Genomic DNA, 15,947 nt, shown 5'->3' on the forward strand with positions numbered 1-15,947 from the left:
GGATATTAAGATTCAAGAGGAGCATCTTTAAGGGGAAGTTTAATAAATATTTTAATATGTTCTCTGTTTATATTTTTAAAATCTCTGATATATGGACTCTTCAAAAATATTAATTTGGGATTCTGTAGAGCCTGAAAAATAAATAACAGAGGCTAGAGGCCAACATAATCTAATTTTTATTAATTTCCATTTATCCCTGTTTGATTAATTGGGTTTATGGGAGCCTCCACTCTTTCAGTTTTTTCTTATTCTGGCCTATGACAATTCTCTGATTTTATCTGCTATCCATTCAGGCCTAATTACAAAGTCTAAGTTTTAAAATTTATGTCTATCTATCTATCTATCTATATACATATGAGCAAAAGAAAAATCACACAACAGTAAGTATCAGAGGAAAGATTCAAAACTGTGCTCCTGCCACCAAGGCCTTAGTAAAGGCTTTTACTATTGCTGCTCTACTTCCTTCCTGAATGCTACAATATATTAAAATATATATATAAAGATAATAAATTAGTGTTTTTTAATCTTCTACATAGAGAAGAAGAAAACATCTGACACAGAGTTGGAAATAATACGCAGATTTTGTGTAAAAAAAAGATATGGCTTATGTCCTGCTTTAAATGAATGCTTTATTAAAATTTTGCACTGATTAATAAAGATGTTCCCATACAAATATGTATTAATATTCTTTACCTGGAAATTTGATAATAGTATAAAATGAAGGCATTCAATCATAGAAAAAGGTCATTGATTTAGTAATTGATTATGAAAAATGGAAAGAATAATATTCTTAGTAACATTTAAACGTGTTAAAATATCAAACAGAAAGAAATACTGGAGTACTATACAATATATACTGGTGAAATATAGTAAAATAATTGGATATTATCAAATGTGATTCATAAAAAGCCAGGCAAATTAGTCAGATTATTTGCTTTGATGGAAGACACAATTTTCTTTCATCTTTCAGTTTGTTTCTCTCTGTTCAATCCAACAAAACTAACTATCTTTTCATTGTATGTTGTGCACACATCCAGGTGTTAAAACAAGTTTGGAATTCTTGAGTAAGTTTCTAGCTATGATCTAATTTTTGAAAAAAGAGCACTTAAAGTCCCATTTTATACTTTATTGCAAATTCAGTTTTGGTGATTAATCTTGTTAATATCATTGCTATTACTATGATTAACACTTTGTAATATTTCCTCATAATCCTATTTGCTATTAACAATTGGAAATGATGTGAGTCAATAACTCCTTTATATTGTTTATGTGTTCACATTTCTAAAAATGCCATGTCAAGAAAAAAATCGTAACAAAGAAATGCATGTGGGGACAGCTGTTTTTCAAGAGAGATGTTGGAAACTCTACTTTCTTTGTCATGTAAAATTACGTTAGAAAATGCTTTAAGGAATAAATATGGAAAATTAAAGTATCTGAATAAATTGAAAGCCAAAAGGACAAACCCAAATGTCTTCCCATTTTTAAAATTTATGGCATCTTTTAAATAGTTCACTGTATGTTATTTACATTAATTTTAAGTAGTTTAACATTATGTATGAAAGCTGCTATTTGAGAGCTTATCTTATAGATGAAAACAATCAGAACACTGGAAATACCTGTTGTGGAATGTCCCTGTGAAGCTCTTGTATTAGGTAATGAAACAATGTTCTGAACTGAGAGGACTGGATCCTGAGCGTTCTGACCTCATCAATGGATTGATCCATTTGATGGATTACTAATTTGAATGGACAACTGGTAGCTGATAAAAATTATAGGCATGTGGGGCATAACTGGAGGAGGCGAGTCACTGGGGCATGGCTTGAGGACTATATCTCTCCCTTTGTCTCTCAGATGCCTTGCCGCCATGGGTTGAACAGCTTTCTTCTGTCATGATATTTCTGCCTTTGAGTCAGGTAACTAGGAATAAATCTTTCCTGCTCTACGTTGTTCTTTTCAGGCATTTTGGTCACAGTGATGAAAAACTGGATAACAGAGCACTTTTTACAAGGCCACCAGTTTTGTAAAAATATGTCATATAAGTTTACAACTACATCAATAACATGAAATAAGCAGATGAAATTTACCCAAATTTATTACTTTGTAATAACATAGACCAATAATCTAAATCTATCAATCCTAAAACTTTAGTCATTTTTTTCCTGTCAAATTATATTTCTGGAATCATCTAGAAAATTATCTTAGCCTTCTACCTTGTTTCAATAAATGCTAGTCAATGTATTTAGATGTGTTGTTTTTATTGTTGTTTTATCATAAACATTCTTACAAATATCCTTAGTAAATTTATGTATACCTTTTATGTACTTACTTGCTTCATTTTTTTGAAAAATACTGAGATAGAATTACAATATAAAGGCATTTCTTTTGAATTGTTGGTCATAGGTATAAGTGAGAAAAAAGTCTCAGAAGATCCAAGTCTTATCCTATCTTTTCTGGAAGAACTTACTTTTACATATAATCTATATTATCCATGTCAGATTCTATGACTTTCTCACACTATTCTTATTTTACATATTCACTATCTTTAAGTATCTTTTATGTGTTTATTCACACACATATAAGTAGGAATTTATTTGCTTATTGGCAATTATTTCCATTATACTTTATGCTTCTTAAGGGTATGAATTTCTTTATATCTTATTCACATTTGTGTGCCAAGTGTTTTTTTTTTTTCCAAAGAATGGAATGTAAGGTAAGGAGTTTTGTAGGCCTTGCTTTCTACACTATCCCTGGAATATAGACTAGTGAATAGCATAATAATAAATATTTTTGTTGAATTGAAGAATATAGTAGGCTTTGGGTAAAAATTTCTTGAATATTACATAATCCCTATGATTCAGGATCTTATTTCTGTACAGTGTTTCTAGGTGCAGATGCACCCAGATTTTGGTTGTATTCAGATGATAGCAATATGTTTATTTTACAAAGCATAAGTAAAGCATGTCATTATCCTTTGGAAAACATAATATTCCCCCAATAGAAATTAAGCATTCAGGTATACTTAGACTTCCAACTCTGATAAATCCACATTAGCTGATTTTCCTCCTCTCTTTTAAAATTGAAGTACTCTAAGATTTCATCTCACTCCTGTTAGAATGACAATTATCAAGAATACAAGCAATAATAAGTGTTGGTGAGGAAGTGGGGAAAAAGGTATACTCATACATTGCTAGTAGTATTGCAAGTTGGTGCAACTACTCTGGAAAGCAGTAAGGAGATACCTCAGAAAACTTGGAATGGAACCACCATTTGATCCAGCTATCCCACTCCTCGGTTTATACACAAAAGACATAAAATTAGCATATTACACTGATGCAGCCCCTTTCACAGTAGCTAAACTATGGAACCAACGTAGATGCCCTTTAAAAGATAAATAGATAAATAAAGTGGTACAAATACACAATAGATTATTATTCAGCATTAAAGAAGAATGAAATTATGGCATTTGCTGGTAAATGGATGGAACTAGAGAATATCATGCTAAGTGAAATAAGCCAATCCCCCAAATCCAAAGGCCAAATGTTTTCTCTGATATATGCATGCTAATCCATAGTGTTGATGGGGGGGGTTAGGGAAGACTGAAGGAACTTTGGGTTGTGCAGAAGGATGTGAAGGGAGGGGAGGGGCTGTGGGGATGGGAAAAAGAGTAGAATGAGACAGACATTATTACCCTATGTCCATATATGATTGCACAAACAGTATGACTCTGCGTTGTTCAAGGTGTCAAAATGCATTCTACTGTCATGTATAACTAATTATAACAAATTTTAAAAAATTAAAAATAAAATTGAAGTTTTAAAACTGAGTTATTACTTTTTTCATAGGAAAAAAAAAGCTGAAGAAAGATTCTCTTTTTGTTCATTGTAACATTATCTGTCATTATAACATAGGTCAGCTTGGTGATAACAGTTAAGTAAATCTAGCTTATCAATACAGCTGGTAAACCAAAGCTCCCAAGATTACTGAACATTTCATTTTAAGGAGGAAGCAAATAGTGTCATGGTCAGTCTTGCTCATCCTAAAGATGAGTTTATATTCTTTTGTAAAGTAGGGCATTAAGGATTCAAAAATTCTGATTAGTTTTAGATAGCTTCATTTATGCTTTATAAAGGACATTTCCAGAAAAAGACAATGTTTTTTGGAGGGAAGTCTGAAATCTTTAATTTATTAATTAAGGTTAAGAAAACCAACTATATCCAACATACTCAACTTGTTGGTGAAAGACTACAGTTCAGAAGATATTATCTGTTTATTGTTCAACCTCCTTGAGAGGGAGGAGGTAGGGAAGAGTAAGCTGAGGCTCTTTCCAGATGAGAGTTTCCATGTAACCACTTGGTATTGTTTTGTATTCCCAGGAAGTTAATGACTTGGGATGGTAGACATACTTGTGACCATTCTCCTATTTGACAACTTGTTTTCTATGAAGAGGAAAGCTCAGTTATTTGGTAGTAATAGGAGGTTAACAACAACATATCCATCTATTTAAGGTCATATTTTGTACTAATTCGAGGGAAAAATTAGAAATCTCACCACCATAAAGCTAAAATTAACAATTTCTTAAGAACATTTCCATGTTATTAACAATTATTGCTTCTTTGTACATAATTTGAAATTATAGAATTCAGTGGAAAAAGAATCAGACTATTTAGGGTTAGAAAATATATATACATATATATGTATGTATACATACATACATACACACACACACACATACTCACACACACTTCTTTCTTCCTGTTTTCCTTTTTTTTCTCTACATTTTAACTTCTCATTATCTCCCAGATTTTCTCTTTTCCAATTTACGACTTTAATGATTATTCTTCACTGTTGCTAACATATCTAAAGAGGAAAAAGATAAATAGGTGACAATGAGAATGGGGAAAATGGAAGAGGAGGGAGGAAAAAAACAAAATAAATTTCCAATAAATAACAGGATAATTGAGTGTGTTTCAATAAATCATGGGCTAGTTGCCTACCTAGTCCCACCTTCCCCTGAACCCCAAATTCACTCACATTCATGACTATTTTTTGAAGATAAAAAGAAAAATGCACACTGAATACACACCAAATCAAGTCATGTTGATCTTTTTCTCTCTTCATTTCTATAACCGATCTTGGCACCTTAATACAATGATGATAGCATGCAAATCTTTATACAATAACCTAGTTAGGTTTCCTACAATAAATAATTCCCGTTTCCATCACTTTTAAAGCATCATTACAAAGAGTAGAGCACAGCAATGTGGCCTTATGTTTCTTATTTTCCAGATCAATCTGTTTTTCTTAATTTTAATTTATAATCAGCACAGCTGAAGCTTCCTAATCATATCAGACATGCCAATCCTTTCAGAAGCAAATCTGATTTAACATCAAGGAGCCTGGCTTGTGTTCATGGGGGAGGAGTCCCCCCCCCCACCACCACTAATCTCCAGAAGTTTTTGGCTGTACTCAACACATTTACACATTTGAGATTCAAACCGGTTCCCCAATACTGGGTAGACAAAAATCTTTCTCTGGTGAGCAGAGAAGGCCCACTATCAAGCATAGAAGAGGGGGTGCCCAGGCAGATGACCTTGGAGTTTCTTGTCTGTATTTTGGTGAAAATGAAGAGAAAGGAAGACATAGAAAAGGAAATTGCTACTGAAAAACTCTGGAATGAATGCTGCTCTCAAGGTGGAGACGTATTCACTTTAAACTTTCCAAGAAAAGTATGGGAGGGAAAGAATATATGCTTAACTTCCTGTGTTGCTTTGCATCTCAGACCAGTTTAACCTAATAGACAAATACCTCAGATCCTATCTTAAGGGATACATAGTGTTCCAAGAAGGCACTTTATGGGTATTTTTGGCCTATGAAACAGATAGCGGATGAGCTTCCCTTGCTAGCTGCAAGCTGGAGCTTGTGTCAGGCTTCACTAGGCACACAAGGCTCTGATTTTGTATCATTAAAGACTCATTATCTCTTTTAACTTCTGTTGAAAGCATTCATCCATAGCTCTAGCTACTACTGAAACAATAGAGGCTCCTAGCACAGTAATAATGCTTTTTTTTTTTTCTGCCAGCTTAAAGAGCCTTTAAAGGATGGATTGGCTTTCACAATGCAGAAACAAAAAGCTACTGCTCAGAAAAATATGAAAGGTTATTTCTGTAAGTAACTTCAATTTTAAAGAGAGGAGGAAAATTGTCTGATGTGAGTTTATCAGAGCTGGGAGTCTGAATATACCTGAATGTTCAATTCCTGTTGGGGAAATATTACATTTTCCAGAGGAGAATGGCATGCTTTACTTATGCTTAGCCTCAAAGAGAAAAATACTTTAATAAGAACGAAACAGGCTTGGTGTATTGATCTTACCAATTTGTTGGGTATTAATATATATTTGGCAGGGAGCTAAACTCTCCATTGAATTCAACAGTGGATTATATGAACAGTAATTTCTACATATACTGGTTTTGTTTACACTTTCATTATACCTCTACTGCATTATCTGATGCCTTCATACAGTTTTCAATCTTATAGCCACTTTAATCTCCTCCTGCACTCAGCATATCTGAGTGAGTTTGTTGGCATAAGGGAATTTTGAAGGTTATATTACAGTACATGAATCAACGGAAAATGAAATGCACTGGAGACATGATCAGCCAGTTTTAATTCATTGCAGAAAGTTATAGATACCAAAATGCATTTAATGTAATCTGATCTCTTTATTCAGTCCTGAATTTACGAGCAATTCACCAGGAGTCAAATGACAACTTTGTTTTAAAAATAGTAGTCTATATTGAATGCCATTTTAATATATCTCTGACATATTTACATTTAAAGAGTAGGGAAAAGTGGAATCTTTGAACATAAATTTTTCTTTTCACAGAAAAGAAAAGCCCAAGAAAGATGATACTTTTGTTCATTGTAACATTATCTGTCATTATAACATAGGTCAGTTTGGTGATAACAGTTAAATAAATCCAGCTCATTGGTACAGCTGGTAAACAGATTAGAAGCCCCCAAGATTACTGAGCATTTCATTTTAAGGAGGAGGCAAATAGTGTCATTGTGTTCAGCTCTATAAAATACATTTATATCAGCAATCCTGTTCTTTGCCTGGAATGATCAAATGGTCATGGTTCAGACTGGTCAACAAGATGTGATATGAACAGTGGGTCCCAGACAATTTCCCCAACAGCAACATGAATAGATGGTTAATATCAGTCAACTGCTGTTTGGTTTCAAGACATGATCTTTCATTCTGGGTTCTCAATTCTTTTACATAATACCGACCCCATCAAAATCACTGGTCTTTCCCAGGAAGAAATAAGGGAACCCCTTCTCACTCATGTTTGAGAAAAGTAGCCTTTTCTTCTCACACACCATAGTATAGGCTTTAGGTTGAAGGACAAATGTGGAAATTGTACTTGCTATTTTCATTTCTACATAAAAAAATTCGCAATCTTTTCCAAATAAATTTTCCATTTTGTATCTTTGGAATCTCCTAAGTGGTCACGTAGAAAAACCATGTAATTTTATTGCATCAAAGGAAATAGCATAATTTGTATAATATATCGATAGCATTTTAACTTATTAAAGGTGGAAACTATTATTATTATAAAGATAATATACACAAGATACAAGTGCATTTTATATATTCATCTGTTATAATTGTTCAAATGCACTTTTTTTTGCTATGTATAGGAAATAATATTAGAGTTTTTACCACAAATCTTATAGAATAAGAGTAATATTTGAATGGAGGATGTTCTAAATGGTTGGTCTAATAGATCAATTTGTAATTACAACTGAATTCTATGTTTCTATAGAGTCACAATATCCATGGCAAACATTTTCCTAATGAGGATCAAATTTATTATTTGATAATATATATTTCCATTCTAATATTCCAAACCAAAAAGAAACCGTTTTCAAATACCCTTATTTATCTGGTTCACTTAACTCTGGCAAAATAATGAAGTATGTGCTGAATTTCGTAACATTTCTATTAAAAGAGATCACAGGGATGTAGGTGAAAAGGAGATAAAGTATTGGCAGGGGAAACATTTATTTTCAGAATCAATGGCCAGAGGTCCTAAAATTTTTGGTTTACAGAAATCAAGGGTAAAAATAATTTATCAAAAGCACCCACTGACAGTTTGTCCAAATAAAAGTATGCCCCACCCCAGAGGGAAAACTGGATCCTCTAATTCAGTTTAACTGTAAGAAAAGATTTCTACAATTTTTTGGAAATTGTGATTTTTTTCATAGTCCAACAAACCTTAGTGTTTGAAAATAGTTCTTAATATATAGATCAAATATTCTATTGCTTGATTTCAACCAGTTATTTCCAATTATTCATCCTCTGCTACATTTCTTCTGTTAATTCCTTCTAAAAACTTGTCTGGTTATATCCCCTCTCAGTTTCCAGCCACTTTAGCTACATTTATTTCGTTATAATTTAATTCCTCTAATCAAAGGTATTTATTTCAAACTGATGGGGGAGGGGTTAAAACTGTGAAGTGATAGTGTTTGAATTATGCTCTTAACAATGGCATGAATAAAGAGTTTTTCTAGTCTGCAACACCCAATTTCTGATGATATTGCCCAATTGAAGATATCCATGGAAATCATATATTGAGAATTTTCAGCATGAACAACTTGTTGTCTTTCCTCCTTTTGAATATCTATATACTTTTGATTTTTCAGGATAAATTTCAAAAGATCTTTGCTGCCTCTTCATGTGCAACTTTTCATGATGATGTCAGTTTTGTCAACGGCAATGAGAATTGCACATTATCTGTTTTTGTTCCTCTGAGCTGCTACTTTTCACAATCCTTGCAACTATTTCAAATATATTTATATTACAAAAGTGAGCATAAGTAACACGGATGAAACCGGAGGACACTATGTCAGGGGCATTGGGTCAGGCACAGGAAACAAATACCCCATGTTATCACTTACGTGTGGAAGCTAAACAGTTGGTCTTAGAAGTAGAGAAAAATGGTGAGTACCTGGGATGGCTATGGTGGACAAGCAATGAAGAGAGAATGGTTAGCAGGTAAAGGGTGCAGCTGGGTAAGAGTAATAACTTAGTATTCCGTACCACAACAGAAAAACTATGGTTGATAACAATTAATTGAATATATTAAGATAGGTGGTAGAGAGGAATTTGAATGTTCTCAGTACAAAGAAATAATAACATAGCTGAGATGATAGATAGGCCCATTACCCTACTATGATCATTACCTTTGTAAATATGTACTGAAATGTTGCATGGCACTACAAGAATTTGTTCAATTGCTATGTGTCAATTAAAAATGCATTTTAAAAAGTGAGCCTGAGGTTGCTGGGGCTGTGGCTCAGCGCTGGAGTGCTTGCCTAGGACGTGTGGATTCCATCCTCAACACCGCAGAAAAATAAATAAGTAAAATAAAGATTAAAAAAAGTGAGTCTGAGAAAAATATAATATACTTAATAGAGAATGGAAATATTAATACCGCCTTTGAGTAGGCAATCTTACAATAATGATAATGAATGATTTACATTGGTGTTATGCTGTGTTAATAGAACCTTGGGATGAAATGGTGAAAATGGCATTTTACTTTAAAGTTGACATTCTTTTACTTTAGGTAAGAAGAATGGTGGTGTGGCTAGGATAAAGGGGGTGACTGAGGGCAGTTTAGGTTTGTGAGGAGGGATGATGAGGATGAAGACTTCAACAATAGGGGAAGTCAATATGCCCTTTGTTTAGGAATGAGTGCTCAGAATATCAGTGTTAGTGTTCATAGAGAATGAGGGACCCTGGGGTCCATTACACCATCCCAGATCCCAAGTCAACATCTCTCACCTGCCCAATATCTGTCATTGTTCTTTCCCCCTTTTCAGCAATTTCTTCTCCATATCTGTCCTTAGAGTTAGAAGAACTGTAGTCCCTTAAAAGCTAAGAAAATTCAAATTTTAAAATTTTAGCAGATTATCAGACTAAAATTTCAAGTATCAGAGAACCATCCTTGAGCAAGATGTTTTTGTATAGATGATGGCAAAGATAATTCTGGGTTTCTTGGGGAGGGTGTTGTATTAGCTAGAATTCTCTGGAGAAACAGAATCAATAGTCTGTCTGTCTATCTAACTATCTATCTATCAATCTATCTATCCATCCATCCATCCATCCTGAGGTATTTGCTTAGTATTATGGAGGATGAGAAATCCCATGATCTGCCTTCTTCATATTGAAGTCCCAGGAAAATTGTTATAGTTTCAATCTAAACCCAAAGGCCTGACAAATGGGAGTGCTGATGTTCCAGGACGGGAGAAAATGAGTGCTACAGCTCAAGCAGAGGGCAATCCACCCATTCTCTGCCTTTTTGTTCTTTTTAGTCCCTCAGTGGATTACATGATGAGTATTCACATTTTTGAGGTGATCTTCTTCACTCAGTCTACTAGTACAAATGTTCATCACTCTTGGAGACACACTCAAAGACATACATAGGAAAAATGTTTTAGCAGCTTTCTTGGTATCCCTTAACCCGTCAAATTGACATATAAATTTAACCATCACATGAGATTAATTCACCCAATCCATTCAAGTTTCAATTGTCTTTCAAATGTCCAAAATTATCTAGATAGAACAATGGAATGATTTGCAATCATCGGAAATGTGATAGGCATGAAACTAGTTGAGACAATTGGCAAATATGGATTATTGTACATTGTTTCCCCAACAGTGTTACTACTGGAAAATTTTCAACTTGGTAGAAAATGGTTGTAAGAAAAACAAACAAACAAAAACCAGGAGGATCAACTTTTTTGAAGGATCAGCCATTCTCTTGTCCTGTGCTTTCTACATCAATGGTATACATGTATTATGACACCCCTTAAATTTGTTTCTCAGGCTATTATTTATATTTCTTCTTAAACATCATGGATCTGCTTACCAGAAAGAATACTAAAATGGTGGTATTTTAACGAAACAATAGTTAATTTATGGGACTCATAAAAGAATGAATATTATAAATATTACAAATGTTAGCACACACTTGGGTACTCACACCACACTTTGAAATTTGTTTTTGCAAATTGAATATAATCAATCACTGTTCTATTATGTTCATATTAGTTTAAATATAACTCTTGAGTTTTGAAATTTGCTGTCAAACTATATTTCCAATGCTATCTAAGAATGCAAAAAAAGAGGAAAAGACAGAAAAGAAAAGAAAGCACTGATAGAAAAGTCTAAATAGAAAGTAAAAACAATGTTGATGCTGAGGTTAAGGGGCAATGGTGCAGAAAGGAAAGCCGGGATACAAAATTATGCATGTTAATTTATAATGCAACTTCATTCATCCATTTGAGGTAATGCAAATACATGATAAAAGTAAAATGACCAAATCCAATTATATGCATCAATTCTATCTTCTGAGCAATTATCATTCTTTTGTAAACTGCAATTTTGGCCACTTGTGTGTACCAACCCTTAATTGGCAGTACTTCTCTAGTTTTCTAGCATTTTGTAATGAGATATTTAGCACACAACACTGCTGCTGCCAGCTATTTACATTGCACAATTGAATTATCAAACAGACATTAAAAAAATCCTGGGAGGCAGCCACTTGCAGCATTCTTAAGTATTTTTCTCTTTTATTTGGTATTTACATATGGCAGGTTGTTGTCAGAGTATGTGCTGATCTTAAGGTCACAAGCTATGGCTGCTACCTTCCTTTATGTGTTATAATCTCATCAAGAATCAGAGACCTGGAATTCTAGCAACTCAAGAGGCTGAGACAGGTGAATTCCAAGTTTGAAGTCAGCCTTGGCAACTCAGCAAGACATTGTCTCAAAATGAAAGAGAAAAATTTTAAAAGGGTTGAAAACATTCAATCCATGTCCCTGGATTGAATCCTTAACACCTAAAAAAAATTATAGAGAGATCTCTCCTTTATTAAATGATACTGATACAGTATGATTATTTCATTGGCTATTTAGGTATTATTAAAATTCTCTATTATCTCAGAATATAATTCTTTTTTTTTAAAGAGAGAGTGAGAGAGGAGAGAGAGAGAGAATTTTTAATATTTATTTTTTAGTTCTTGGCGGACACAACATCTTTGTTGGTATGTGGTGCTGAGGATCGAACCCGTGCCGCACGCATGGCAGACGAGCGCGCTACCGCTTGAGCAACATCCCCAGCCCCTCAGAATATAATTCTTAATACACAATAGGAATATAAACTGGTCATTATATACAAACAAATCTTTCAAAAAAAATTCTGTATGTGCTTCTGAAAGTCTTTAGTCATGAATGAGTTTTTCCATATTATCAAGTCAGCAGATTGGTGACAATACCTAGAGATGATTAATGTCATTAGTAACCCAGGGTGACTATGGCTTGGAAGGCATTGTTTCAAACTTTCTTTAAAAAGGAAACCATTACATCTGTTCTCAAAGATGGCTCCTGGCTTTCTAAGTGTGACCTTCAGGGGCATTTTAAGTGCTGATGGCTAATAAAAGAGATAGTCCTAGACTTGGATTCAGGGATTCTCCTGTGCCTCTTCTCCTCACTAGGTATGCCATTAATTTGCATTGCCTAGAGTTTAAGTTCCTTATCTGCTCAATGAAAACACTGAATCCAATTTGTACAATGCCTTCAAATCTCAAGTTTTCTTAACTGCCAATGCTCTGTTAGTTGTGATTTTTTCCTAGCATTTCCTTGCTCATAGTTATATGCAACTATTATTATGAGATCTGTTTTTCTGATTGTCCAGTGTTGTGTTTGTTGCCTTTTTAAGTGGATATTTTAAAAGTCTAAATATGAACTATTTTAGAATGAATAGTTTCTTCTCATTTCTTTAGTTGTTTTCCATATTTTGTTCCCTATTAATTTTGGATTACTAAATAGAAAACACATTTTTTAAAAGTTCTTCTGTTTCCTCATCTCTCCCTGTTGGGCATACGTTATTTTATAATTATGTTGTGTGCATATGCTAATGTGGCATAATCAATCCCACTACTATCTATAATTATAATGCACCAATAAATTTTAAAAAGAACATGTGCACAAATACACACAAGAATTGGAACTTGTTGGCTTGTTTGTCTAATGTTTCATTTTACCCATGGACAGCACATGGGAAGGGCAAAAGTAATTGGAAAGAAAGAGATGATGGCACAGACCAAAAGAATAGGGGACCAGCCCATAGCTTCCTGTTTGCCATAACCAAAGTATGTGAGTTCCCTATGTATCAGGGGCATTATGGAGGTCCATCGGCTGGGTCAAATGTCTCAAAAAGAGGATGAGTGGATGAGAGGAGGATGAGAGAAGGAACTAGAAGATTTTGAAGACATTAAAGTGGAGCTACTTGGTTCCTGAGCATGGAGATTTTACAATAGCCAGAAGAAGAGAGACAGGCAACCTGAGAGACGTCAATGGAATCAGACCTTGAAAATGATGGGTGGAGGACGTGTCTTAAAGTATGTGTCTGAGGGCACATCATGAACACCTTCCAATCCCTAAAACAATGTCAAAGAAGAGAAAAAATAATAAAGGCCAAGTTGCCCTTTTCATCTCTGGATTTCTGTAACCACAAAACTGGGCTCTGGTGGGTAAATGAGTATCTTGAAATGTAGAATTTAAAACCAGAGAATAAGTAAAAATGAAGAATTACAACTTCCATAATCGGAAGTGTTCAAGAGATTTTGAAATGTGCTGAAGTTGTGATTTAGTATATTCCTGTAGGATAGGGCAATTTGACTTAGTGCAAAGGGGGAATGATTTGAGAAAAAAAAATCTATCGTATTTGCACACCACCAATCTGGGAAATTGAAGAAACCAATTAATAATTACTTATCACATTGCTTGATATTTTTCTACTTATGTTTATTTTCCCCTCATGCAGATATTTGCATTCTTGGTTCCTTGTATTTCATACATTCTCAAAGATATTTGTTGAATGAATGAGGGAATATATACTAGAACAAGTCAGTGTTCAAGTTAGTATATGAAGTTTGATGTGAGGGACACAAAAAAGGAGAAGAAAGGGTAATAAATAATAATCTGCATTCACCAGCTGCTATTCAATTACTGAGGAATGTGTATTCATGCCTAAAAATGAAATTCATAAGCAGTTATCTTTCTATACTTCATCCTACTCTCCTTTCCTTCTGGGACCCAGTTTCTTTTAATTTAAAATCTCTCTTTCCCTCTACAAAAGACAGGACTGCCACTGTGCTTCAGACTGTCCATTGCATTTCTTGGTCATAGTCAACTAACTGGTTAGTTCTGTGGGCTACTACTGTTTAACTGCTATGAAAGTGACTATGTGAAACTTTGAACTGAAAGAGGCCATCACTTTTTCTGAGTTGTCATTTTTTTTTCCTCCACATTTCTTAACACACTGCTCTCCAATCATCTGACAAAACCCATTTCAGGTTTTGAAAGTGCAAACATGTATTTTTCATGGTTTCAGAACCCATGTCTGTGTGGGGCTCTTTTGGAAGATTCAGTGCACGCTACTTTCCTTCTTTAAGAAATCGTCATTTCCATTGCTTTCTCCTTTAGAGCTGCAAACCAATACTGCCATCCACTGTTCCTTTGAATAATCTTTTTCCCCACAGTTTTCACCAAGATGTTTGATGAAAAACCTGACAACAAAATTAGGTTCTTTGAAAGGATGGGGGAATCTTAATTCTAAGTGTTGCAGCAGAAATCATAAAGAAATCAAACATCGAGACTTAGCTTCTTTTTCCAAATGCCCCGATGGAGAAAATGCTTTCAAAATGTAACCAAGCAAAAGAACAGTCTGTAGACACAACTTCTTCCTGGATGTTCCAGGAAGTAAACACAATCACCTAGTTTTCCTTCATCTCTGTTTAACTTTGCTTCATAGAGCTCCCGAAGCTCAGGGTCATATCTCATCCCAGTCACATCCTAGTGCTTCAAGAAGAGTTGGTATGCTCCTCCAAGCTGGTGAATAGCTTCTCTCTGTCTGTCCTATACTCTGGTTGAGCAGTCCTCCAACTCTGGGAGAGAAGAGTGTGTATTCCTGTCTCTCACTTCTGATTTTATTCCTTTTTATTCTGCATCACACTCCTCCCACCCTTATGACACATCTCTACTTAACCTAACTCTATTTTCAGTTCAGCTTTCAAACTGATACATTCGTAACAAAGATCATGAAGAATTCTTTATTTTTTCCCTCACTTTTCTCTCATTTAACTTTCACATAATAAAGGTAAAAATCAAGAGACCAAAATTTGAGCCAGACGATGTCATTGCTGGAAGGTCTTGAGGTCGCCTGATCCAATTCCCCAGCTTTACAGATGAAGGCACTGAAGCCCAGAGAGAAGTGAATTGCAAAGAGCCATGGAGTCAGTAATGGCAAAACCAGTAAGGAACCATCTCTGAGCCCCTGACTAAGGCATTTTCCTGTAATGTAGAGTCCTCCTATCTGCCCCAGGCTACAGACACCATAAATAGCATTTTTTTCCCCCAGCATAACCTCTCTGAATGGGTCTTTGTTCTCCTTGCCTCCCATCACTGCTTCTGCCTCCCACCTCCTAAAGAGACAGGATGCCTACGTGGATAGAGACCTGGCAACCTAACATTCTTCTGCACTGCACTCAGATAGAAGGTATGTGGGCTGATGGCCTGGAAAAGGGGAAAGAGACAAGAGTGTCTGTCAGCCCTGTTTTGTGTCATATGAGGACAATTGAATGTTATTTTACTTACTTAGATTTATAACTCCTACTGTAGCAGACCTCAATTCCTTCATTCATTCAGGCACCATTTCTGTCTGGACAGTTGTTTAGATTTATGCAGGTCATGTCTCCTTATTATCTCTTGAAATAGCCCAAAGCAGGCTGCTTGGAAATACTATAGAGCTAAGTAGCTCACTTAGTGTTTACTCAATGCTTTTCATTCAGCAATCAGAACACATTTGAAAAAAAAAAATC

At 34.7% G+C, this 15,947-nt stretch overlaps 1 long non-coding RNA gene across 2 annotated transcripts in view; it reads right to left on the reverse strand.

The window, feature by feature from the left end:
* Positions 1-4,167: 4,167 nt before the first annotated feature.
* LOC110598030 (uncharacterized) overlaps positions 4,168-15,947 on the reverse strand; it is a 171,960-nt gene continuing 160,180 nt past the window's right edge. For both annotated transcript variants that reach the window (XR_013438850.1, XR_002483817.3), the window contains 3 exons: positions 9,848-9,940; positions 4,737-4,857; positions 4,168-4,436 (listed from right to left, as the gene is read on the reverse strand). This is a non-coding gene — a long non-coding RNA (uncharacterized LOC110598030). The remainder of the gene's footprint in view (positions 4,437-4,736; positions 4,858-9,847; positions 9,941-15,947) is intronic.

The sequence above is a fragment of the Ictidomys tridecemlineatus genome, chromosome 5 (assembly GCF_052094955.1).
Source record: "Ictidomys tridecemlineatus isolate mIctTri1 chromosome 5, mIctTri1.hap1, whole genome shotgun sequence".
NCBI lineage: Eukaryota > Metazoa > Chordata > Mammalia > Rodentia > Sciuridae > Ictidomys > Ictidomys tridecemlineatus.